Source organism: Rhipicephalus microplus, unplaced genomic scaffold (genome assembly GCF_043290135.1).
Source record: "Rhipicephalus microplus isolate Deutch F79 unplaced genomic scaffold, USDA_Rmic scaffold_12, whole genome shotgun sequence".
In the NCBI taxonomy this organism is placed as follows: domain Eukaryota; kingdom Metazoa; phylum Arthropoda; class Arachnida; order Ixodida; family Ixodidae; genus Rhipicephalus; species Rhipicephalus microplus.
In genome coordinates, this window is record NW_027464585.1 from 24,776,244 (window position 1) to 24,803,669 (window position 27,426).

The following is a 27,426-nucleotide window of genomic DNA, read 5'->3' on the forward strand; positions in this document are numbered from 1 at the left end:
CTCAAAATTTCCTGAATAACGTTGTCTTACGCCCCATTATTGTCCAAATAAGCTACGTATAACGGCCTTTTCTCTTTTATATATTCCTATACAGTGAGTAAGAACAAACAGGTTATCGTCTAACCGCCTGTGGACTCAGAATCTATTCTGAAGTTCTCCCGAAAGATTATTTTGCTCTGCCCATGTTTCTAATTTTAGTTTTACTGCCTGTATCTTCAACCTGTATAGTCCAGATGTAATGGTTAACGGTCTTTACAAGCAAATGTTAAGCTTTTATTCCTTTTGTGTATAGAATAAATTCATTCTATTTGTCTGAAAAGTGACTGGTATTTACTTCTCCCATAAGCACTATTCTACGGGTTTCAGCAGTGCTTCCTTAGTTCTATGTCGTAAACTGTCAATGAGGGGAACGAGAGCGCCATCTAAGCCCCAAGCAGTAATCATTTACAAGTACTGTCATCTAGTGGACACTCCAAAAACTAAACTAGAGGTTGCTAGAACTACATACGTCGAAGATCTACAGACCGATGCCTTAGTTAGCTTTGTCCCTAAAGCAACGAGAAAACCGAGCTTGGTAGCTTGGGTTTTAAAGCCACCCTTAGTGGCGTAATTCACCGGTGAAAGTGCGGTGGCGCTGATCCTTATATGAAGCGTGTTGCAGCAAGTGGCCACGTCACGCCGGGCTAACGAGTGACGAGGCTGCGCGGGTGTGTGCGCAGTAACGGCCTTATCACCCCCTCCCCTAAGCAGAGTGCTGAGTCCTCGGGGTCTGTGGAAATCTTGAAGTAGTACCAGACGTCCAGAGCGTGTTGTGAAATGAGTGGGCTGCGACATGAATGGCTGTGGAAGGTTGACTGTGAAAGGAGTGGCGCTGCCCGCTTTGTTCACAGCCACGCACGTCGCTTCGGAAATGTGTGTTTACTAGCGCAACAATAGTCATTTCAGAGTGATAAAAACTGTTGAGGTTTTACGTCTCAATAAGGGAAGAGAGACGCCGTAATAGAGGTCTTTGGTAATTTCGAACACCTCGGGTTCTTTTACAAGCTCTTAAATGAAAACGCAAGCGTTTCCAACCCTGTCGAAAGCGCAGTCGCTGCGGTCAAGATTCAATGCGGCGGCCTGCGTGTCAGCAGGCAGGCACGCCGACCACAAGACCACCAATACGGGTCAACCCACATACTCTTTACTGCAAAACAGTAAAATGACGTACGCTGCTTGTTTAAAAAATGATATACTTATTCAAGGCACCTTGAGCGACTAGTTAGCATAGCTATGTTCGGTTTCCCTATTTAACTGACGATCTGCAGTCAATAAAAAATTGGCCCCGTATCTGCATGGTAATCTGCAAATGTCGTCGAAAGACGAGAGTCTAGCGTGTGAAGAGATTGAACAAAACATTTATTTGATGCTCAGCACAAGAAAATCGGTGAATCGTATTCTGGAGGCGCTGCGTTAGAGTGCCCCGAGTGTTCAGTGGAGGCGAACGAGCGCATCAAGTCACATCACACGTTAGACATGAGCGCCATCTAGTAATTTTCTTGAAAAACGAAGCGCATGGCTCTGAGAAAGGTGTACGTGGCCGTCTCAGATGTGATAAGGTGTAGAACTCAAGTCGACGGGTAAGTGCCACCACCGTCTCGTCTTAGGAAAGCGTTGGAAATACTGGCTTCTTCGTGCAAGCGTTGCATGGTCAGTGCAGCGTGATAAGCGCTACGGTCCTTAAAGTTACTTATATATGCCTTTTCTAGTAAAAGACGCACATACAAAGTATACACGTGCTGTTATGGTGCCCCAGGCATGTGCTCTAATTGCTTTTTGTTTGACAAATGCACAATTATGAACGCTGAATAATGAGCAACATTAGTGAGCGCTGCAGGTAGGGTCGGCCGTTTCAAGTACCCAGCGCCATTATGAATGAACAAACAGACAAATGTACAGACAGACAGAAAGATCAGAATGCTTGCGTCGAAGGTCCCCAAGAAAGATTATCGTCTTCAAATCAGTTGGTAGTTTGCACTCGACCTGCTTAAGTGCTCCTTCTTTGTGGTGTCTTTTCTTTATTCGCGCATTTTTTCCTGTGAAGTGTTGTACTTATACTCATTGGTAACAGTGCACTTTCCCTCCAACTGCTGATTTATCAGAACATTGTCAATCATCGAGTGGATGCGACCTATCCTAGGTTTCACAGGAAAACGAACATGAATGCCCTACCTCTAGCCCATGGTCTTCAGCATATGCGCCTATTTGTGTTCATAAGGAAACACTGCACTTTTCCTTTTTTATTTGACCTATTTAGCACCACCTTTGCTTATTTATGTTCTTGACATTACGGGCGTTACGTTCAATACATACGCTTTACCATGGTCGAACCATAAATAATGAATTGAATTAAATAACGCAGTGGGCTTAAAACGAAAAAGTAGAAAAAGAACCAAAAGGTAATTGTAACTATAAGCAAGACCAAAATAAAAAAATGGCGCGATAAAAAGAAAAGAAAGATTGTATAGGAAAAAAACGTTAAAGAAAGCAAGAATAATGAGTTTTTTGGGAGGGGAGGAGGGGGGAGTTAAAGGTTTCTAATTCCTTGAAATCTTGTTAAGTGACTAGACCCTTTTAGTTCCCTGGGGATTTTCCGGGTGAACGCGAAATAAACTTACAGGCTCTTGCTAAAAAAAATCCCCGTGATTTCCTACGTTTCCTTCTTGGTTGATTGTTGATGTTTCTTGTTATTGGCTTTTTGCCCTTTTTCCGCGTCAAGGCACCTCGGGGGGGCCACCTGGGGGGGGGGGCGGAAGAACGCCCAGAAGATTGTGAGGCACTGCCAGTGGTTGTTCACTCCATTTTTTACTCTTGAAAAGTAGACAAGAAGAATAGAAGAGGTAGAGAGATTATGATTAGGAATGGCGTTAGTCTTTGGAAATACAAACAGACTGCGGTTAGACCAGAGGGTATGTTGAAAATATGTTCATGGAATGATAAATTGATTCTTGAACTGATGATCACAATCAAGTAACACACTGGTAAAATTATCCCATCAGGGTAACCATCGTCCATTAAGCGATTGATCTGCGTTGTCACAGCCTCACAGAATGTTTATATAAGACCACCTTCGACACGCTGGCCATGTTCGTGAGAGTCTATACCACATGGCAACAGCGGGTGGGAAAGCAAAGTTAGCAGAAAGTGTGAGTAGGCACAACATGGTGTAAGGGTGAGCCATAGCGTAAGGGTGAGTAGGCAAAGCATGGTATAGCGGAGGCGACTTAAGAAGGGAGGCGAGTTGGGTGCTTGGGCAGTCAAGCGGAGAGAAGGTTTTTCAGTGCCTATCTGTCGCTATGTTCAGCAAGCTTTGCGTCACTACGTATTCCCTCGCAGGAGCTTCTCCGCAGCTTCGCTGTACACCTGCCTTTAAGACGTTGTTAAGTTAATCAAGTCCCCGCATAAATTGTACAGTTAAACTGCATCAGATAGAAGAGTTGCGTGCTAGCTTCACTTCACCTAACGTTAAAATGCTTTGCTGTCGCCTTCACTTATTCTCTCTGTGACGCAACTGCCATTCGGCAGTGTTAATTTCGTCAAGTTAAAACTTGTGAACAATTGTAAGGACCCAGTGTGATTGAGTAATTTTTATACCTCGTTATAACAATTTTTACAAAAGTCTCGTTCGATACCGCTGCAGAATATGGTTGAAATATCGGTCTCCACGAGGAATTAAACTTGAACTCTCATTTTTCAGACATCAGGCAAGTGAAACAGCAATATCTTTGTGCTAGTTCCTAACATTCATACTAATAACATAAACGGTCCTGGGAAAAAATAGTCCAAAAATAAAAGTCAAGGACTGTGTACTGACCCGATGTTTCGGGCCAATTCAGCCCTCTTTTCAGGGGCGACTGCTCAGCCGGCTCTAAAGCTCGTGATTTTTTTGGTGGTGTCACCCTCTCCATCGTCCTTATTTCTGCCGTTGTTTTTGCTGTGGTGCTTTCTCAACTGGCTCTGTAGACCGTGCACGTATACACTGGGTGAAGTTCAAGTTGAGAAGTTAACATTTTCAGGCCTTGCTCGGATGTGCAGGACTCTAATAACTGTCTTTTTGAGTGGCTACCCTCCATGTCGATGACCCTGGCGTCATCAAAATTGATGGGTTGTCCTTCTTTTTGCTGAAATCAGCGAGAGCGTTACATGCGCCGTTGAGGTTCCGCACATAGCTTTGATGTTGCCGTGTCCTTTTGGGGAAGTTTTGTGTCTCACCGAAGTAGGTGGCGGGACTGTCTATGCATGGGATTTTGTGGACCAGCCCGGGGAATTTCTTCGGCAGTCGGTCTTTTGGTCGAGGCAAGAATCGCCGGAGTGTTAAGACGGGTTTGTGCGCCACCTGAAGGACCTCTTAATTCAGCGCCCTGGACAGTTGGTCACTGGTTCCCGGCATGAATGGGACAGAGATTCGACAGAAATGTGTCGAATAGGCATCTTTGTTAGGGTCATCTTTTGTGGAAGACTGGTGGGAGGCCGTTTGGCGGTCTCCAAGTCACTGGCGTACTCAGCGGGTAAAGCTTCTCGGGTGTCCATTGTACAGCAGGTGAGTGGTGACCGTTTCTTGCTCTTCTTTTTTTCCGTATTTGTTAGGCTGCAGATGACCCCTGCGTGATTTAGGAATGCTTTGTCCACTGATGTTTTGTGTGCGGCCGAATGATTAGATGTGAACAGCAGATACTATCTGGTGTGCATGGGTTTTTAGTACACGGAGAAGCTCAAACGTCCACCCCTACCCCCCGCTTTTTGCCTTTCACTGGCGCATCCAGGAAAGGAAGGACGTTGCTCTTTTTAAGATTCACGGTGAATAGAATTGCCGGCTCAATCTAATTAAAATGTGCGAAAACACTGTCGATGTTAGAATCTTTGATTACGCAAAAGATGTCATCCAGATATCACAAAAATATTGTTGGTGGCTCGGCGAATGTGTCCACAGCTCGTGTCTTGACGTACTCTATTGTCAAGTTTGCCACTGTGGCTGAGATGGCAGCTCCCAAGGTCGTTCCACTTGCTTGCTGGTAGAAATCACCTCCGATAGAAAACCATGTCACGTTGAGACATATTTCCATTAAACAGTACAAGGCAAGTTCGGCAGCAGTGCACAAGAAAGGCGTACCTCTGACGCTCAATCTACTGCTTTTGCAGATTTCCCTGCCAAGTCGACCTACCGAGCCTCGTGGAAATACTGCCGTTTCGTCAACGAACAAGCAAGACACGCTGGCCCCCGGACATCGCTTCGGCGTTTCTGCGCAGCCATTTCGGCGCATGAGCCTATCAAGTCAGCTGACACGGAGGGAGTGACGGCGAACAGTAGAAAAGACGGCGGAATCCTGCGGCTCGCTTAGTTCGGCAGCAGTGCACAAGAAAGGCGTACCTCTGACGCTCAATCTACTGCTTTTGCAGATTTCCCTGCCAAGTCGACCTACCGAGCCTCGTGGAAATACTGCCGTTTCGTCAACGAACAAGCAAGACACGCTGGCCCCCGGACATCGCTTCGGCGTTTCTGCGCAGCCATTTCGGCGCATGAGCCTATCAAGTCAGCTGACACGGAGGGAGTGACGGCGAACAGTAGAAAAGACGGCGGAATCCTGCGGCTCGCTTAGTTCGGCAGCAGTGCACAAGAAAGGCGTACCTCTGACGCTCAATCTACTGCTTTTGCAGATTTCCCTGCCAAGTCGACCTACCGAGCCTCGTGGAAATACTGCCGTTTCGTCAACGAACAAGCAAGACACGATGGGCCCCGGACATCGCTTCGGCGTTTCTGCGCAGCCATTTCGGCGCATGAGCCTATCAAGTCAGCTGACACGGAGGGAGTGACGGCGAACAGTAGAAAAGACGGCGGAATCCTGCGGCTCGCTTAGTTCGGCAGCAGTGCACAAGAAAGGCGTACCTCTGACGCTCAATCTACTGCTTTTGCAGGTGAGGCTAGTCCCATTTGTTTCTCTGGCATAGGAGTGCACTGCTGCCGAACATAGCGTCTTTGCTGTTGTTGTGCATGACATTTTGGAAATGGGAAGTAAGGGCTCTGGAAAAGATACTTCAGATTCTAAAGAGATACGTGACCTGTTCAGGGCGTTTGAGAACTTCAAACGTGATTTCCGGGTAGAAATGAAGGAACTGAAAGAGGGAGTGTCTTTTTGTTCTGATGTATGCAATGATGTTAAAGACGTCGCAGAAGATATCAGGACATTAAGGCAGGAAATAAAGGAACTGCTTAGTGAAAACAGGAAACTAAAGACAGAGAATGAGCGCCTGTCGAAGAAGTGTGATGAGCTAGAGCAGTATCAGCGTTCAAATAACCTGGAGATTAAAGGCATACCACCTGGTAGTGATGCTCTCAGTATTCTTCAAAAGATTGGGGATAGCGTGGGTGAGACCGTTGACACGTCAGATATTGACATTTGTCACTGGGTTCGCACGCCAAAACCTACAATTCAGAACATTCTTGTTCGGTTCGTCAGGCGTGGAAAGAGGAATGATTTTCTGGCTAAATGTAGAAAGAGGAGATTAGACACTTCAATGCTTGGTCTTAGACCAGGGGCTGCTATTTTTGTAAATGAGCACCTAACTCAAGCTAACAAGGCGCTGCTTTCAGCCGCCATCCAAAGGAAAAAGGAAAAACAATGGAAGTTTGTCTGGACTTCTGGTGGTAGAGTGCTTGCCCGTAAGGATGAATCTTCTGCTGTGGTTAATGTGACCTGTCAAGATGACATAGAAAAAATGTGCTGAGTTTTGTTGAGTGTATCTTGCGTGTACCAATGTTGTTTTTCGTTGTTCACTATGAGTGTTTTCAGTGAAACTCATAAGTATTACAATGTTCTTGATTTAAAATCGTGTTATCCACAAAATAAAAATTTCCTTTCTGCTTTACATGTGAATGCCAGGAGTATTAGAAGTAAAATAGACGACATAAGCATTTTTCTAGACACCGCGGCAATAAACTTTGATATGCTCATGTTCACTGAAACGTGGTTAACCGATGATAATAATGTCCCAAGTTTTCCTGGATATCGATCTGAGCATCTTTGCCGCGCGGACAGAAAAGGAGGCGGAGTTGCAATTTATTTAAAAGAAAAATATACCCATGAAAAACTAGAACTGTCGGTAATCACAACAGATTTTGAATGTTTGGCTATAAAGGTTGATAAACTTGTAGCGATTGTCATTTATAGGCCGCCTCAAGGGCACAAAACACGTTTTTTAGAGTTTATAGACACACTCCTATCTTCCCCATTACTTCACAACACTTCTTATGTTATCATGGGGGACATTAATATCAATCTTGCTGCAAACGATACGCCCGCCGTACATTTTGAGACACTGCTTTCTGCGTTTGGTTGTGTAAATCATGTATGTTCCCCTACCAGAGTGACCAGGGACAGTGCAACATTACTCGATATATGCGTTACAAATTCGAACCCAGCGGAGATCATAAGCGGTATCGTGTCAAGTGATCTTAGCGACCATTTGCCAGTTTTTTGTTACATACCCTTGTTATTGAAACACCAAAAGCAACAGAAGGAAACCTTCGTCCGACGCAACATAAATAGTGAAAGTAAGAACTTATTCTTTCAGCTCGTCAAAGCAGTAGATTGGAATGATATATATAAGATAAAAGATGCTGATGAGGCCTATAATGGTTTTTTGAATGCATTACGTCACTGTTACAACACGGCATTTCCTAGGAAAGAAGTCTCTTTTCGAAAGAGAAAAACTTGCCGGAAACCTTGGATAGACTGCTCGCTTTATAAACGTATTCAAATAAAAAATGGCCTTTTTAAAAATTTTTTAAGCCTACGAGAACCCGAAGCATTTGCCGAGTACAAAAAATACCGCAACGCACTTACATCAGACTTAAAAAAGGCTAAACGAGAATATTATCAGAAAAAATTTCAGAACATATGTGATAACCCAAGAAGGGTCTGGGAAACAGTGGATGCCCTTACTGGGAGAAAGAAAGCAAGACATGACGTCACAGAAATGCAAGAGGAAAACGGGGTGCTGCGTGGAGAGAACCTAGCCAATGCTATAAATCGTCATTTCGTCAATGCGGGCGCGTATAGTGGTTTTTCTGAAAGAGAAGATGACTCGTGTTTCGAAGAAACAACAGCTATGCAGAATTCAATCTTTATGCTTCCTACTGACAGTGCTGAGATAGCTAACCTAATAAAAAAACTTAAGAGCAATGTGACGCCAGGGATAGACGAAATCACCGCAGCTGAACTAAAGTTGATATGTCCGCTAATATCCGAGGCGCTTGCTTACATAGTAAATCTTGTACTGAAAACAGGCGTGTTTCCGGCACAGTTAAAAGTTGCAAGGGTAACCCCAATTTACAAAGGAGGTGGCATTAATAATATGTCAAATTATAGACCCGTTTCAGTACTCTCGACATTATCAAAGGTTTTTGAAGGCGTTATTCACGACAGGTTGTTATCCTTTTTCAATAAGTATGGCATCATCACAACATGTCAGTATGGTTTTCAGAAAAACAAGTCTACTGAACAAGCGTTAACGATTATTAAAGATCAAATAATTACAAATATGGAAAATAAGAAATTTACGCTTGGTTTATTTTTGGACTTAAAAAAAGCCTTTGACTCAATACATTATGATATATTGTTACGGAAACTATCACGGTACGGCATACGTGGGGTCACCCTTAAGCTATTACAAAACTATTTGCATAACCGGTACCAACTAGTACAAATGAAGACAGCCACATCAAGTCGGCTTCAGTTGACCCAAGGAGTTCCGCAGGGTTCTATACTGGGTCCTTTGCTCTTTTTGCTTTATGTTAACGATATTGTATGTATACCCGCCTCACCACAGCTTATTATGTATGCAGACGACACAAATGTATTTTTCACATCAGATCACTTAGAAATACTAGAAAAAAATGTAAATGAATATATGACGTCACTCTCAAACTGGCTTAAACAAAACAAGCTACAGTTAAATGCCAAGAAGACGACATATATTATATTTCGCCCAATAAATAAACATGTTAAATATGACATAAAGATAAGCTTTGACGGGAACATCATAAAACGAGAAAAACATCAAAAATTTCTTGGGGTATGGTTCAGTGAAGACTTAACGTGGAATGTCCACGTTAATCATTTAGTTAGGCAACTTGCGGGAACGGTAGGATGCCTGTACAGAATTGGTTCCCTCATTCCTCAGTGGCTGAAGAAAAATTTGTACAATGCCCTATTCTATTCGAGACTCTGTTACGGCGTACTAGTATGGGGTACCACAACAGCGAAAAATTATAACAAACTTATAATGCTACAAAAGAAAATACTTCGCTGTTATGAAAATTACCAGGGTAGAATAGACCGTTTGAGCACTTCAGTGCTCTTTGATAAACATGAAATCTTAAAGGCAAACCAAATATATTATTTTAAACTGCTTCAAGAGGTACACAAAAATAAGTGGTATAAACAAAAAGAAAATGACCAACGTTATCCTGCAAGAAGAAACTTACAGCGTTTACCGAGAACCAGGACAAATTACGGAAAGCAAACACTGCATTACCAATCAACGCGAATAGTAAATGAATTCCAAAATGGCTTGCAGTTTGACGTCAGCCTAGGGACATTTAAAAAACAAGTTAAACAAATTTTGATCAAAAGAGAAATAACTTATCATCACTAATCTATATTGTGTAAAAAGAGTAGGTAGAATGTTAATGTTAAGAAAGTAAGTAGTTCATTATGGTATACGATGCATCCATTTTATGTTCCTGCATCTGTATTATGCTAAGTGTATTATATGTTGCTTGTTTTTTTTTTTTTTTTATTCCTGTATTTCTTTTGTTAACGCTCATGTGGTACATGACATGTTAGTTTTTGTTGCTTGTTTGTATCTGCAAAAAAAAAAAAGGAAAAAAAGGGAAAAAGAAAAAAAGGAAAAAAAAAAAAGTGCATCTGTGACGAACTACAGGTGCAGAGGCCTTTGTCAGGCGTATGAAACGCCTTTTGCTTCTGTATCCTTTTTCTTGCCTTTCAAGAAATAAAATAAATTACTACTACTACTACTAAAAAAAAGGCGCCCGTGCCGAGGTTTGTCCTCTTGGTGATGTTCTCCTTCCTCGCCAGGGCGGTCCGGGCAACTCAGACAGCGAGGGGTACGGGCACACTCGTCAAAAGAAAAACCACTTCGAAAGACACGAGGCTCTCGACACTGCCGATTGTCACGTGCGACATGCCCCGCCGCGGTAGTCTAGTGGCTAAGGTACTCGGCTGCTGATCCGCAGGGCGCGGGTTCAAATCCCGGTTGCGGCGACTGCATTTCCGATGGAGGCGGAAATGTTGTAGGCCCGTGTGCTCAGATTTGGGTGCACGTTAAAGAACCCCAGGTGGTCAAAATTTCCGGAGCCCTCCACTACGACGTCTCTCATAATCATATGGTCGTTTTGAGACGTTAAACCCCACATATCAATCAATCAATCACGTGCGACATACACTGAACGAAACGGGTGGCATTTCTTACATGTGTTACTGCCTTCTTCACCAGAGGTGACAGGGTCCTGTGTAGATGTTCAGATAGCATGTGAACTGGTGATGATTGGAAGTCAACTATCGGGCATAGCGGTATTCTCGGTTTGGGGATCTTAGGAAGGACGTAGAATGCCGGCGCTGAACCATTTGTGCATATTAGGTGCAAGTAAAGCATTCTTGATTCTGAGTGGTTTTTGAAAATTTCAGCCAGTAGCTTGTTTAGTTACCATTGAATTCTGTGTGTGGGGTCTCTCATGAGTTTCACATATTGAGAGTTGTTTTCAAGGTTTTTTTATCTTGTCTTCATAGGATTTGTGGTCGAGTATAGCAGTTGCATTGCCCTTGTCTGCTGGAAGCATGGTTATGGTTCAGTATTTTTGGAGATCCAGGAGTGTTGTTTTTGTAAGATCGGTGAGGTTCCATCTAGGTCGTACTAGTATTTTTGAGAGAATTTCAATGGCTTTTAGTCTTACACGGTTCCTTGCCTCGTGTTAACATTCGTGTTAAACTACTTAACCGAAAGAAATATTTAGCGTCTTTCATTGCAGAAGCGGTCGAACGCCGCTTCGCATCATGAAGAAGTGCAAAGCACGTTCACGCTTCTTTTTAGTAATTATGGCAATTCTTTAGTAATTACGGTAAAAACATCGGCGTTCACTGCAATTTAAATGTGAAATGATTTGCCTACAGCCATTAAATCTCTGTTTCCGTAGCAGCTTTCGAAAATGACCTCAAACATCCCTACCTTAGCGAAGTGAACCATGTCATATCTCTATTCAAATCGACTTTTTTTTCTCATTACCTGTACTTTTTGTTTTCCTTTGATGCGCTTATTCGTGTTCCACGGTAGACGAACAAAACGCTTAACAGTGCAAACGACAGGAGGGGATAGAAGAGACCTGAACATAGCGCTGAACTAACAACCAAAGTTTATTGCAATCCAACTGCAATATATAGGAAAACAGAATCTGCGCATAACGATGCAACATCACCAAAATCGGACATAAATGTGCCAAACAGCCTACCTTATCAAGAGCCAGTCATATCAGGAGACCCTAGATAACGAAATTCACAGCCGTGAAAGAAAAGCGAAGGTACGCTAACACAGGAAGCAACAAATTGTTGAATGTGGAAGGCTTCGCTAATCTCGCGCTCGCGCTGATTTTTATATCCCCCCATAACCACACACTTGTCAAAAATTGGCTGGCAGCCACACTTTTTGCAATGGTCTACCAAGTGGCTAGGAATGGAGCCTTTTAGAGAGTAAGCGTGCTCCCTCAGGCAATCATTAAATCATCGCCCTGTTTGGCCACTGTAAAAGAGCCCCCATGTGAACAATATCTTGTATACAATCGTTAAAACATATTCAACATTGCGCTTAGCGCGTTTCTGAGTACATGCTTCTTTCTTGTGTCCTGCACTATTAACTCTGCGACATAGCCCAGCGAGCTTGTCGCGTGCGCAGAACACAACTCCTACACCTATTTTCCCAGTGACCTTCTTTAGCCTATGGGAAACCTCGTGTACGTAGGGAGTAACAGCCGTGCTAGAATGTGGTTTGTTGAGTAGGCTGTTGCTTTGTCCCGTATCAAGCACTCTTAGTGACATAAGGAGAGTCTCGGTCATGGAAGATAGCAGGGTATTAGGGAAACCTGCTTGTTGAAGGCGATGAAGTTGGTTTGAGAAACTACATTCTACCTGGTGGTGACAAGAGCGAGTTAAAGCTGCCTATAGGCAAGAAAAAGCAGCACCACGCTTGACAAGCTAGGAATGGACGGACGTAAAAGAAACAAGGCTTTTCTTTGGGCGTGGCTCGTACCGCCAACAGACATGGTCCGCCAAAAAAAGCATTTCTAAGTCTAGAATCGTAGCTTGTCATCAGAAATAAGCTCCAACGTTAATTCAAGTTGCTTCAATTCATGCCAAAATACGTCAATTATCTCACCGGTGGTTTCTGGAGGGTCAAATTGGTCGATGGGGGAAAACACTAAAAAGTCGTCAACGTAGCGGAACACTTTAGCTGTGCTTGTCTGGTGAAGGTGAGCCATGAGACTTCTGTCATACCGCGCGAGTAAAAGATCACTAAGCACCGGAGCTAAACAAGAGCCAATGCGCAATCTTTCCCGCTGAGTGTAGAAGATGTCCTTGTGAAGTACAAAGGTCGAATGTAGATAAAAGCGCAGTAGTTCTAAAAACCTGTGAACAAGAATTCCACATGCATTCTGAAATTAGGTGCAGCCATAACGCTCAGTACACTGGCTAACTTTATCGCACACAAGGTCATGAGGTAAAGAAGAAAACAAGTCCTCGACATCAACAGAGAAGGCGCTTACTCGTTTCGGGCACTCAGTCCGGAGGTAATCACTGACGGTGACTGAGCTCTTGATTCGACTGGTGTCATCCATGGGCAGCACTGCTAAAGAACTCTGCAGATACAAGGCAACAGGATGCTGCCAAGTAGCGCGCTAGGAAACGATTGCTTTGAAGGGATTGCCTTCTTTGTGGTTTTTCACCGAAAAAAAGACCGAGAGGCTCAGGCCTTTTGCCGTTTTTACGGACTTGCCAAAGTGGTTAGCTCCACTTCATCGCACAGTTTGGCCGCTTGCGTCCTCATCCTAGTTCCTTTGATGACTGGGAGCACCTTGAAATTCTTCCGCATAGCTTCTTCAGCCTTGCTGTCATACAAAGGCTTCGTCATAAGCACAAACCCTCCTTCCTTATCAGATTGGAGAAGCTTGACCTCGGCCCTTTGTAGGCTGGTGACCATGGCACTAGATTGTTGTGGAGCCGTCTTGACGTCTTGCGGAAGGCACTAGACTCCCTCCTGGACGAGTCGACCTATTTCGTAATCTTTTGCTTGTCCAACGGTGCCTAATGATCGCAACGATGCATTATGGATTGCCTTATAGAGCACGCCTACTCTATAAAGAGGCTCCATTCCCAGCCACTTGGCCAACCATTGTAAAAAGTGTGGCTGCCAGCCAATTTTCGACAAGAAGCCTTCCACATTCAACAATTTGGTGCTTCCTGTGTTAGCGTATCTTCGATTTTTCTTCATGGCTGTGAATTTTGTTATCTAGGGTCTCCTGATATGACAGGCTCTTGATAAGGTAAGCCGTTCGACACATGTATGTCCGATTTTGCTGATGTTTATTTATTTATTTTATTTATTTATTTATTTATTTACTCTCAGGGCCAAGGGCATTACAGAGAGGAGTGGGGGTAAAACACTCTACAGGTATACAATGCAGCAGGAGTGTGGTTACACATATGAAACATATTTGAAATATCCGCATAAACTGGAAAAATAAACAAACAATAACAGAAAGTAAAAATCAAAAGGCGCAAAAAACATTTGCCGTACACGGGAAGAACCGAGCACGATTTACACAAAACCGCGAAATTCGCGGAAAAAAAAAATCAGGTAATATGGCCACTGATAGCCACCTTGAAATTGGCTGTATTAATTATTGAAGCAATGCAGGTGGGGAGGTGGTTCCAGTCCGAGCTGGTTTTAGGAATAAATGAGTTGAAATAATAGTTTGTCCGGCTGCTGGGTACGCCAACCTTGAACTGATGGTCGTTTCTTGTCGAATGATAAGTGGGAGGAAAAAGCATCGAATCTTTGAGCGTTGAATTGGCGTGATAAATTTTATAAAAAGACAAAGTCGTGATATTTTCCTGCGAACAGACAGATCAAGTAGGTTAAGGGAAGATTTCAAGGACGAGACGCTAGCCGTACGGAAATAGTATGATAATATGAAGCGTGCGGAACGATCCTGGATAGCTTCGATATCATGAAGTAACGAGTTGATATGCAGGTCCCAGATCGACGACGCATACTCCAGCTTTGGCTGAACTAAAGTTTTGTATAAAACGAGTTTTATATCTGCTGAAGCAAGAGCAAAATTTCGTCGTAAAAAACCGAGCATGCGGTTAGCGTCGCTTGTGATATGATCGATGTGAGTTTGCCAAGAAAGGTTATCCGAGATGTGAACGCCAAGATATTTGTAACATGACACTTTGGTTAGGGGGTCGTGGTTGAGTATGTAAGTGCACGCTGTAGTATTATGTTTTTGACGGGTTACTCGCATTACTTTGCACTTATTTGTGTTCAGTTTCATTAACCTTGTATCGCACCAGGTAGAAATCTTATTAAGGTCAGATTGTAGCGCACTTTGGTCGGCGGAATCCAAAATTTCTCTGTAAATTACGCAGTCGTCCGCGAAGAGTCTAATAGTTGATGATAGTGTATTCGGCAAATCATTAAGATAAATTAAGAATAATAAGGGACCTAAGACAGAACCTTGCGGCACACCAGACGTAACAGAGCAGTACGTGGAAATAAAGCCATTAGCAACAACGTATTGTGCGCGGTTACTTAGAAAACACTCCAATCATTTGAGAATATTTACATCTAGATTGATTGAGTTTAATTTAGAAAGCAGTAGTTTATGACAAACGGTATCGAATGCCTTCGCGAAGTCGATAAATACGCAGTCGATAACTAAAGAACGGTCAGCGGCGCAAAATTGGTCGTTAGTGAGGCTAAGTAACTGAGTTTCACAGGAGTAATTTTTTCTGAAACCATGTTGGAATTTGCTAAAAAAGGAATTGTTTTCGAGAAAGCGGACTAAATGGCTGTAGATAATGTGCTCAACAATTTTACATGGTGCACTGATGAGCGATATGGGTCTGTAATTGATGGGATTGTGAGTGTTACCTGTTTTGGGCAAAGGAACCACCTTCCCGACCTTCCAATCCTGTGGTATTGCAGAAGTTTCCAGAGACTGTGAAAAATCTTAGATATAATTATAGCGGATAACATTTCAGTATTTTTTAGGAATTGGGGGTTAATACCATCATCTCTGGGGGAGGAAGGTTTCAGATTCCTTATCAATTTGGCAACACCCACCCACTCTATGATTAACGGATCCATGGGTAAATAATTGCAGGCAGGGAAAGGGGACAAACAGTATAGCGTACAGGTCACAAATACCGACGAAAATACCGTATTTAAGGCTTCGCAGCACATTTCACTTGGGATCATACAGTCGTCTTCAGACATCAGTTCAATTTTCTTTTCACTTTTTCCGTTGATGGTTAGCCAAAATCTACGGGGATTAGTTCTAAGCATAGAGGGTAGGGTAACTTCAAAGAAAGAACGCTTAGCCACGGCAAGCGCGTGCGCATATTCATCGGCTGATTCATTGTACGCAGCCCATCGGTCAGTTGACCTCGAGCATTTGGCTTTCCGAAAAAGGCGCTGCTTTTTATTGCGTAGTCGCTTTAGGGTCGGTGTGAACCACGGGGATTGAACAGTATTCGTTATTCTACGCAGTGGTACATAGTGGTCTATTAACTCAGACACCTTGGATTTGAACCGATGCCAGTTTTCGTCTACAGAACGCTGATCAAAATTTTGAAACAGTTCTTCGGTGAATATTTCAAGCTCCCTATTTATTGCAGCATAGCCTGCACGTTTATAGTCTCTGAATGTTTTGGAGGTTTTCTGTCGTCTGGGATTCCTGTTGGGAATAGTAAAGTGGATTGCTGAATGGTCACTGAGAACAGGTATCACAGAAAGGAATGTAACAAGATCTGGGTGAAGTGTGAGGACTAAGTCTAGAATAGTTGAACTGGTAGTAGTAACACGGGTCGGGTACTTGACAAGTTGTATTAGATTGAAATCTGAGCACACACTGACAAAAGATGCGCTTTCAGACGAGCTGGAGCTAGCACTTGATTGGGGTAAACAACAAGAAATATCGGGCAGATTGAAGTCTCCCAGAACAAAGAACACTGCAGCAGGAAATCTAATATGTATCTTATTTAAAACATCATGAAATATCTCGGAAAAGCCTGAAGAAGAATTTGGAGGCCGATAGCAGGCACAAAGAAAGTAGTCTTTGTGGCGCAGGCGAATGCACACACAAACTAATTCTAGTTCAGAAGCGACATTAACTTTGAAAGACACAAATTGATTTGATACCGCAATTAAGACGCCTCCGCCAGAACGGCTACCCCGGTCGTACTGATAAAGAACGTAGTTTTTTGCACCATGCAAAACTTCCCTGCTATCAATTTTCGCTGACAACCAAGTTTCCGTCAGTATGATTACATCTGCCAGGCACGCATGAACAAGGGATAATAATTCGTCACGCTTGTTCATTACGCTCCTTACATTACAAAGGAGAAAGGAAATTTCCCGCTCAATAGCATCAGCTTGTGTGCGCACATCTAGCTACGTTGAAGACTGACCTTCACTTTTGTTTGGGGAATACGATCCGGCTTGGCCCAGACTATTATGATTACTTCGGCAGTTTTGAAAGCGCCCATACTTTAGTCCAATTTCAACAATACGATCGGTAGTGCTGCAATAGGCATAGCTCTTTTTGTAGATTACAACTTTGTTGTACTTCAGAGAAAATGGCTGACTGGTGGCCTTCGCGAAATCCAGCAACTTTTTACGTACGGTGCGCGTTGCCTTACAAAAGTCCTGAGCAACTGAAATGTTTGTACCACGTAGCTTGGACTTTTGTGAAAAAATTGATTCTTTTGTTTTAAAAGACGCAAATTGGACGATGATTGGCCGGCACTTATTTTCGACAAACGCTCCTAATCTGTGCGCACGATTAATCACTTCATCGGACAATTGTATTTTGAACTTGTCAGAAAGAATTCCCCTAATTTTATCTTCTGCTTCAGCCCACGTCCTTTCCGCACAATCAGATATTCCGTAGAATACCAAATTTTCTCGTCGTGCCCTGTCTTCAAAATCATCTAGCCGTGATTGTAGTGTAGCGCTTTCATTACGTACAGCTGACGTAATCATCGCGTCCAAGTTTGCTTCATCATGTAGTGCGTCAAAGGAACTTACTTTTTCTTCAACAGCGGCAAGACGCATTGTTAAGTCGGATACCTTGGTGTCAAGAATTCGTTGGTTTTCTTTTACCTCATTGATAGATTCCAAGAGCTGGTCGTGCCGCTCGTCTAGGTGCTTAGTAAGACGGTTAATTGCCGACAAGTCTTGGCTAGTTTCAGCTGCAGGGTCCAGTTTTGGGGGACCAGGGTTAAGCTCTACGTCGCCTCCTAGTACAACAAGTTTAACAACATACACAATGTCATAAAACTCAGACACTAAAACATGTGGGCACGGGAATAGCAGCAGGCAGATATTATCGGATCTTTTCGAATAGAGCGAGGGTACAGTACCAACCTGAACAAAAAACAGAAAGGGTTATTAGCGACCACCGTCGCTGCTGCCATTCCATGCCCACTGAATTGTGGCGAAGTCGGAAGGCGGCTCTAGTAGGCCATGCTGGATGCTGTCGATATCCTTCTGGTGGCTTGGGCAGCATCCCCTCGCGGAGACACGTATGGAGGCAGGTCACATGGCGCAGAATGGATCGTTGTTATCTCCAGGACCGGGCGTTTTTCAGCAGCATTTGGGTGCGCCGAAGTCACGGCGCAGGCACGACGCATGTTGCGTCGTTATGCACAGATTCTGTTTTTCTATATACTGCAGTTGGATTGCAGTAAGCTTTTGTTGTTAGTTCAGTGCTCTGTTCTCGTCTCTTCTATCCCCTCCTAACGTTCGCGCTGTTAAGCACTTTCTTCGTCTACCATGCCGCACCAACCAGCCCAATCAAGCACCTTGTTAAAGTTTGTGTTCCACTGATATAATTGTAAACGCTTTAACTCACTTGTTTTGATTTTGCTGCATATTCTGTTCTTTTGCTGTACTAGTCAATACGTTCTGTATATGCATAATTAACCAAGGCTCCCACTACATTTTCCTACTTTGGGACCCTTAACTGTATATTCTTCATGTTGTTACATATTGTTTTTAAAGCAATAAAAAATGAACTGAAATATTGTCAAAAGTAAAAGTGTCTGCCTAGCCCAGTGGTTAGGTCGCTTGCCTTCGGATCGAGGCTACAGGTCTTGAAATTCTGCTTCGTCAAGACAGTGGTGAAACTTCTTAGCAAGAAGGGTTTTTTATCTTACTTTATATCTTATTTTCTATCTATCTTTGTTTTTTCTTCAAAGACCAGTAAGAGGCTCTGCTGATGACGCAAGACTCTGAAGACCAGCTACCATTGGTGAACAGGGCTCAGGTGGTGGCAGTGAGCCATAGCTATACGTGGACTGGTGAGGCCACCATCTTTGGGGCTGAAGTGCAATGAGCCTGGTCAGAGTAAAGTTAATTTTTTTCATCTTCCTTTGTCTGTCTTTTTGAACAATCGTTCTTTCACCCGTCAAGGTTATCGGAGTTTATGCCATTGCAGTGAGCTTCAGGATTTGCCTGATTTTTTGACACATACACTTTAATGATTATGATAGCTTGTGGTTATGGTCACGTACTTCCTGCTAACTTGAAACAGCTTCAGCCTTGAAGAAGAAGTTAGAAAATACAGGCACATCGAGCTAATTAGGCACAGCATAGAACACGCTCGTCTTCTCTTGCTAGGCAACCCATCTTTCTATATTTCTCCGTTGAACTGGGCCACCTTTTTCGTTTCTCTTTCGTTTTTCATAGGGTCCCTCTCACAGAAAAAACGTTGAGTACGTCAGTGCACGCGATGCTGCAGTTATACAGGACGCTGTTTCTGGGGTACCTGTGGTTAAGCTTGTCAGTTTGACGACCGCCCGCGAAAGTAGTATACGCAGAGTAGAAAGCACCCAGACCAGGTACTCTGAGTTCTCAGAAATTCTCTTGGATCGCCAAGCTGCAAATTTGCAGTAGCGATAATCACAACCGCCAAAAATCATTCGGCCACAATTCACATCACTCTGGAGGTGCTTCAAGCGCATATTACGCACGTTGCTCGTGCCCCTGCCCACTACCTCGCTAGTGACATCGTCTTGGTGTTTGTACTGACCACAACTACGCTTCACACTGCGAGTGATTTGCAAGAAGGTGGATTTCGAAGCCACCTTTGAAGCAAGTGACTTTTCTTATAATTCACGAATAATACAAAGAACACGTCAACTTTCTTATGGATCTCTTGATAAATGTATTAGGACCCGCAGGACCTGTGATCTTCCCAGAAGACGTCAACCATCTAGTTGTCAACACCTGCTGGCAATGCAGCTAGGAGCACTAAAAAAACGGCGTGATAAATCCTATTAAACTATCAAGAAGCGGCGCAGGCGCAAGGAATGGCGCGCGTACATGATGTTGCAAGGTCTACGTAAAACACGCCCCGCATTGTCCACACCCATCTTCACCGCCTAGATCCGTGCCTACAGCTTGCTCTTTCAAGGTCAGCTGGTGCGTGCAAATGAAGAAAAGGACACAGAAAAGGCGGAGCCGGGAAAAGCGCCACCCTTTGCGCTTGTCCCTGTCCCGTCTTTGCTGTGTCTTTGTCTTTATTTGCGCACACCAGTTTACCTAAAAATTTGAACCAACTTATTCAGCTGCAAGTTTGACTTGCTATTCTTCACGGTTTATCCCAATTTCAGACGACCGTTTTCTTCCGCACATGGCTATATAAGTCTTTTGATAACTACTTTTCTTGCCGAATTGGGTGGCCAGACAGTGCTGCATGTGAGCATTGTGGCTCTGACGAATCTATCGAACATAATTTATGTCAGTGCCCTCAGTACAGCTGTCAGAGGCAGTCCCCACCTGCGGTGTTTGCACAACCCGACGACCAGCCACTTACTGAGAAATAAATTTTGCAATGCCGGAAACATCGAGCATCACGCCGAAAAGCGACGAAGGCTTTTTTTAAGCGTCTGCGAGCGACTCACCTCGTGGAAAGATTCTGACATTCGAGTGTGTGTCCGTTTCCTCCCTCCCTCTCTCATTTACTCTTCTTCAATCTCCAGACTTGCTCTCCGTTTAGCCTCCCTGCCTTTCCGCATCTCATGCATCTCTTTTTTTTTATTTCTTTCTCTTTTTTCTCTTTTCTTTATCCCATCATTCTTTCGCTCCTCCTCACTTTCGCTTCTATTTTCCACCCCCTTGTGAAACTATGCAACGTTAACAAAAAATGAAACGGCAGGTTAGGCAAGACTCTTTTCTATAGCCTTCAAGAAGACAAGTGCACTTGCCGAAACATAGGCCCCAGGACACAAACGCTACCCACGAATCTTTTTTTTTATTAAACAAGGCTATGTTATATATTATATCAGTAGGCCTCGGGTAGGTGTGTGATTGAGATGGTCGCCTGTGGATCTTGGGTACGCGGATTCAAATTACACCACCATATGAGAGAATTTTCTCTCAGTATGTTCTGGCTCTTTAGATTTTTTCTTTCTCTTTCTTCTGCATACTCACCACGCACGCACACATCATTCGCTTTGTGGTTCCCCCTTGCACCGCACCAATCGGCTTGCGTGTTCTGGGAGGGAAGCAGAAGAGGAAAAAGAGAGCGCGTTTATCATCACAATCTTTTATGCCGAGTTCTAACATCTTCGTTGTTAATAATCGTTGATGCGAGTAAAGGCTGCTTTACATGGTGCGATTGCAGTGAAAAAAATTGTTCCGTTCGCTCCAATCGCTCTCTTGAGAACCACCGCTAATGGCGGTTTTGTTTCGCATGGACCGCGAACGGTCCGCTATTATCGCTCTGCGACTGGAGCGGCGAGAAACGCTTTTTGCCACCGTTTGTTCTGGCAAACACTGTAGAATTTTTCAAATATGATGTAACAATATTTGTGTTATGTTATTATTAGGTTTACATGAAGAAGAACGAAGAACAGTTGTCTTTCGTAATTTAAGAACACTTTCTAATCTAAATTTATTGCTGAATTTATCGCCTTTCTAAAGCAAACACGTCGACGCTATTTCGACGGCTTGGCCAGCCCGGCCCCATTTCGATGGCTCCCGACTAAAAATCTCTCCCACTGTTGCGATCAGAGCAAGAATTTCCGACAGGTTGGAAGCTCACTGCAAACTGCTGTGGCGGGAGTGACTTGGCTTTTTTTTCGCTGCGAGCTAATTCGCGGAATGAATATCGCTACTTTTTTGTGATGTGAAACGGCCTTAAGGATCGAGCCAAGGGCTTCTGCAAAGCAAGTAGTTGTTCTTCCACGAGCCAAGCCTGGGCTTGAAAGTGGTTTGTCAAAAATACTATAACAATGTCACATTGTGCCAGTAGTCATCTTATCGGCAGTAACGTTGCGTGATAAAGAACTTCATCACACCAGCCATCAAGACATGTCAATTGTGTCTCGAGTAACTGGATCCAGCTCACCACCATTATAAAGCATAAAGCTCCGCAGATGCACATCGCACCTTCGGCAAGAGCGATGGCCATTTCACCTAATTGCGAAAGGAAGTGCTATCGCGTAGTCAGCACTTCACAACTGCTCTTGCAGTAGGCATTTTAGGATAGTTTGAAGTGGCCACTGTTACGCTTACTTTTCTTCTTTACAGCATGTTCGAAGGTTATGGGCGCAATGTACAAATACAGCTTCATTGCAAAGCTCAAGAGTCACCACGCATTTATGTACAATATAGAACGCTTCAGCCTACGCGAGTGGCATTATTTGTACTTACGAAGCCCTTGCAAGTGTACAACTCTACACCCCAGCCAGTGGTTTTACAGAACTGATATATATACGACAAATGGAATAATATTTTTCTATGCTGCGTGTAGATATTCATCTGTGTCCACAGCTAAGTGAACTGTTCTAACGTATTAGACAGAAAAAGACAGAAAAAACAGAAATAAAATACTTTTGATGACAGTGGTAGTTCATTACGTAACTTCTGCTTTGCGTTCAACACTATTCACAACAATTCAAGTTGAAATACGTTGCACTGTACAAAAAATTGCCACAAGACATTTTCATGAAGCAGTATATGGTTGTATGGTGACTGTTTATGTACTGTTTAAGATATTGCAGGGTTGTGCTGAGATTGGTAGAACTCCAGTGTTACCCTAAAGGTGGCATAAAATTTGCTTCTGTTGTCTTGGAAATGTTTTGCCCTAAATAAGGGCCCTTGAAGTTATGCACGTAAGGCGCCCGTTAAACGGCAGCTAAAAATCGTAACGTCATTACGATGTCCCATGCAGCGACGCAGTGGGTGCGAGGCTTTCAGACAGTGTTTACAGACATCGTAAACATTTCCTTGCGCAGCCACCCTATTTGCTCTTGTAGTACGTGAACACCCTTAAGTACTTTCGTTTAGCGTTGTTACTCAAGTGCCGCTGCAGTTTTACTGCCCAAGGAATGAACTGGTAGCAAGATTCATAAAGCAGGAATGTTTTGCGGCTAATAATCACCACTGGCGACAGACGGCGTTCTCAGTAAACTAAGGGGCCGTTCTAATGGTGCCCGTTGCTTGAGGCTTGCTCCTACTTGCGTGTTTGTATTGTAGAACTGCACTACGAGCGCACTGAGTGTCTGGTTTACTTTAATTTCTATCCACACTCCATAAAAAGAAAAGAAAAAAATACGACTTGCATTCTGGGCTGAGTGCCCTGTTTTACGAGCTCCCCCAGTTTACAGCAGACCACGTGGATCGGCGCGCGTGCGTGGATCGCGTACCCGCGGATGGCACGGCCGCTTGCTCCTCGTGGCATCGTGTCATTAGTGAAGCGCCAGAGTATAGGCAGCAGCCCCGCCCCCGGGACACCAGAGCCATTCGTCTCGCTCCGCATAAGACGAGCGCTGTTCGGCCTTGAGAGGTGCGTGCAATTTTGAGCTTCTGTATAGTCGGCGACTGCGTGAATACCATGGGGGCCGGGTACTTTCCGGTCGGCCATAAACTCACAGAATTTGAGGGCGTCCTGCAAAAGCAAAGGGACTGTGTTACTCTCCTTAGAGTTCTTTAACTCTGTGGAGTAGTGGTTCAGAGTTGACCGCGCTACGTACTCTTTCGTTGAATGCAGAGTAAAAGAGACTGCGAACTCTCTGCTACTCGAGTAGAGTTCCCAATCTATGTAACTCTCGTGCCGATGAGGCGTGAATGGGATCTGGCACTCCATCATTGCTTACGGAGCGCAATCGAACACTTGCATGTTACCACTGACGCCACCAAGCAAAATAACTGTATCGTAGCCATACGCCTTCCAGCGTAAACGCCCCAGTTGTAAGTTTAATTCGTGAAATAACAGGATCACTTTCGGAGTTAACAAAAGCATGCTTGTGAGATCATAGACGTTTAGTTGCTGAAGTGCCAACACCAAGAGACAGTAGGATTGGGCGTGGTGGTATAACATGATAAAGAGTGGCTCCCAGTGCAGACGACAGGGCAGGAGGGGACAGGAGAAGAGACGAGACAGAGCGCTAAAACGTGTTGGCAGTTTTGCGCTCTGCCTCGTCTCTTCTCCGGTCCCCTCCTGTCCTGTCGTTTGCGCGGGTAAGCACTCTTTATCGTGCCAGCACCAACACCTTCGAAGCCAGGAACAGGGCCAAATTCTAAAGTCTTGCCAAAAGTTAGTTTACAGCACAAACAACTACATTAATGTGAAAGAGTGAGCACATATTATAAAAAGAAAGTTAAAACAACTTTTGTACAGCGGGGATTAAAATGACAAGGCGGGCGTTCTACCACAATGCCAACCGCAACATTTTTTTTCCTTATCCATAGAAATGGTGCAATCATAGGTTATCAGAAATATGTATACAATTAAACGTTTCAAAACTATGCTCGCACGAACACATGCGGAAGACACAATTTCACACAGCCCAACGACCTTCATAAGTCCGGTAAACAAACACACAGGTCCAGAAGTCCAAGCCACTTCGGAACAGGGTCGGAAGTCTCTACAACACTACGCACATTGGCTGCTGCTTCTCAGAAAACAGCCTTTGTCGAACGAGGTGGCTCAGCATGTCTATCAATCATGCGGCTCCTTCATAATAAATAAAGGCCCAATAACACAAATAAATATATGGCGCATTATTGTTAATGGTCTTTTGAACGGCAAGAACCCAACACCATGAGCTGTAATAGGAAATTCTTTTTTGATGGTTCTCTTAAGAGTGTCCCAGAAATGACACGCATCACGGCAATGAATAAAACATTGCTCGCTTGTTTCAGACTCGTCGCACAGTCTGCAATTTAGAGACCAGGGCACGTTTATGACTTTTTCGGGAAGCCACGTCTTTACTAATAATGTTGAAGTGCGTAGCTTAAGAAACATTTTCAATGCTGGCGGTATACACATTTTATGCACACTGCATAACACATCATGACCAGGTAGACATACATATTGCTGTCTGTAAACAGGTTCAGGGAAAAAGGTGCTGATGAGTAGAGCAGTGAGTGTGGTCCTATCTACACTGTATAGATATTCTAAAATGAATCTGGCTTTCAAAAACTGCATAGCCTCAACATTTTTTTTTTCATAAAACCCCACAATTGCAAGTTTTCAGCACCTCTTGTCGTGACAAAATGAAAGAGGAGGTGGCAGGCAAGAGAGTTCTAGATAACAGCTGGAAGAAAGGGGTGATACACATCCTTAAGGTAAAAAAGTCGCGTCACCGGTTGCCATACGAACAAATGCACAAAACCGAGCACCCCCTTTTTTTTAAGCGGAAGAAAAAGGTTGTCCCTTCGCATGGCTTCCCATGAAGAATTCGAAGTAAAGCATGCAAATATCCTGTGTAATGCCTGGATGTGTACGCGAGAGCAATGCAATACTTGCAGAATGTAGGCAAGCTTTGATGCAAGAAATATGTTGCATGCTTTGGCTCTACCAAAAAAAAAACGGAAAGGTCCCGTTCTTGCCAAGTTAATACCTTTCGACAGATAGTGGTTACGGCGGACGTCCAATGAGGGCCACTATTACGGTGGTTATCGAGAGGCACGCCAAGATAAGGTACTGGAGCTCCGTTCCAATGCATATTTGTGAAAACCGATAGAGTTAGTGCCCACGCGCCGAGCCAGATTTTCCTGGTTTTATGAAAATTTATATTAGCTGCGGAAATTTCACAGGAACACACAGTGGAGTTAACTGCTTCCTTAACACTCGGTTTATCCGCGCAGAAAAAGGCAATGTGATCTGCGTATAGGCTAGTAGTTTAGTGTCCTTGGCTTCATATCTATATCCTCTAATACCAGAATTAGGAAGCATACTTAGACAAAGTGGTTCCAAGTATACTGCAAAAAGTAAAGGCGTAGGCGCACAGCTCCGACGCACTGTTGAATTTACCTCTATTAAACCCGAAAGTGCGTAATTCACAATTATTCTTGTTGTGCACTTTTTATAATATTGTGATATGCCAGTGTACAATACATCTCTTAACTGATGATGTCTGAGCAGTCGAAATAAAAAATCATGCCATACCTTATCAAAGGCTCGAAAGGTCAATCTGAAGAAGAGGTACCTGATTTATGCTAGCATCAGGGCACTAAAGGACTGATCGCGCTGCATGGATATTCGTCATTATAGAACGGCCTCTTATTGCACATGGTTGATGGGTGCCTACACACTAAGTAATCACTGTTTGCAACCTGTTCATGAGGATTTTTGCCAATATCTTATGATCACGTTACAAAAAGATATAGGCTTATATCCAGTTACTCTTTTTATATCTTCAATATAGGTGCTTTTCGGTATCAAAGTTGTATGGGCCTGATAAAAGAAAACAGGAAGTTCACCAAGTTCATAGGCTTTTTTAAAAAGTGTCTCAAGGAAAGGATCGAGAAGTTCTTGAAACGTCATGTAAAATTCCGCGCTAAGGCCACCTGGTCGTGGAGTTTTGTTTCTCTGCAAAGTTCTGATTGCAATCTCAATTTCCTCCTTAGTTAATGGCCAATCAATGGTGAGGTGATCATTTTGCTGTAAGCATGGCATTAAAGCAGTGAATCGCGCAGCTTGTCCTTCATAGTCGTCCGTGGGCTCAGCGGGGGTGAACAGGCTTTTGTAATGATCTTCAAAGGCGGCTGCTCTTTGCAGTGTGTCTGTGTATATGTAGATGTAGATTCTAAACTTCTGGCTCACACCCACCCTGGGAGATCAGCCAAGAATCGAGTAGCTTAACAAAAAAAGCGAAATTATATATCTTTAAATACTGGCCAAAAGAAAATCAACAGAAATAATATTTTTTTTAGAAAATAATATTTTTTTAGAAATTAATTTTTTAGAAAATATTTTGATTAATTAGTTCCTACAGAACGAGAAATAAATGTTAGATAAAAAAATTCTACAGCCTACAAGGGTTAACTGAAAACCTTTTGGTGCTCAGGTTATTAAGTAAATCTCTTAGACTGTACAATGAAATCTTGCAAGGCCGCGCACACTTTCTCATTGCTGTGCCCTAGGGTATGTGCACCTAGGCATAGTAAATTTGACGTTGTCAAAGCTAAGCGACGGATTCGTAATGGCTTTTCTAATGATATCTTTCTTAATGTTTCTTTGCATATGCACAGCCTGCTGTAATCACTCGTCACAACGTCACGCCTCGTGGTCACTGGCAGAATCCAGCAAGAAGCGCGTTCACTGTGTCACAGCACGAACAAAACACATTGGGAGAACTGAACTAGTTATGACTGGACGAACCACGATGTACGACGTGCGACACCATGGCTAGTGGTGCAAAATATAGAACTGCACAACGTTGCCAGTTGAGTAACGCACATCCCGCTTGCTCTTGCGTCGTACCGTTTAGGTTCATAAAGGCAACCGTTTACTCTACGACTCATTTTGTTCAATTTCGTTTCATATACATCTATTTACCTTAGAACGGAACCCAAATATTCGCTTTTTCATGAAAGTCTTCAACCTTATAGGGGGCGCTCCAGGAACATAGGCGAGAAGGAAAGGGAAAGGTGACCTTACCTTGGAAACTTGTTCCATCCAGGGACCTTATTCGGCCACGCGTCCCGTGTCACGCTTGTATCAAGGCCTCCGAGGTTGCGAGCGCGCGGCGGGATTCTCTTCGGCCGTCCGAATCGCACGGAGAGCATGTGTTTCCAAAG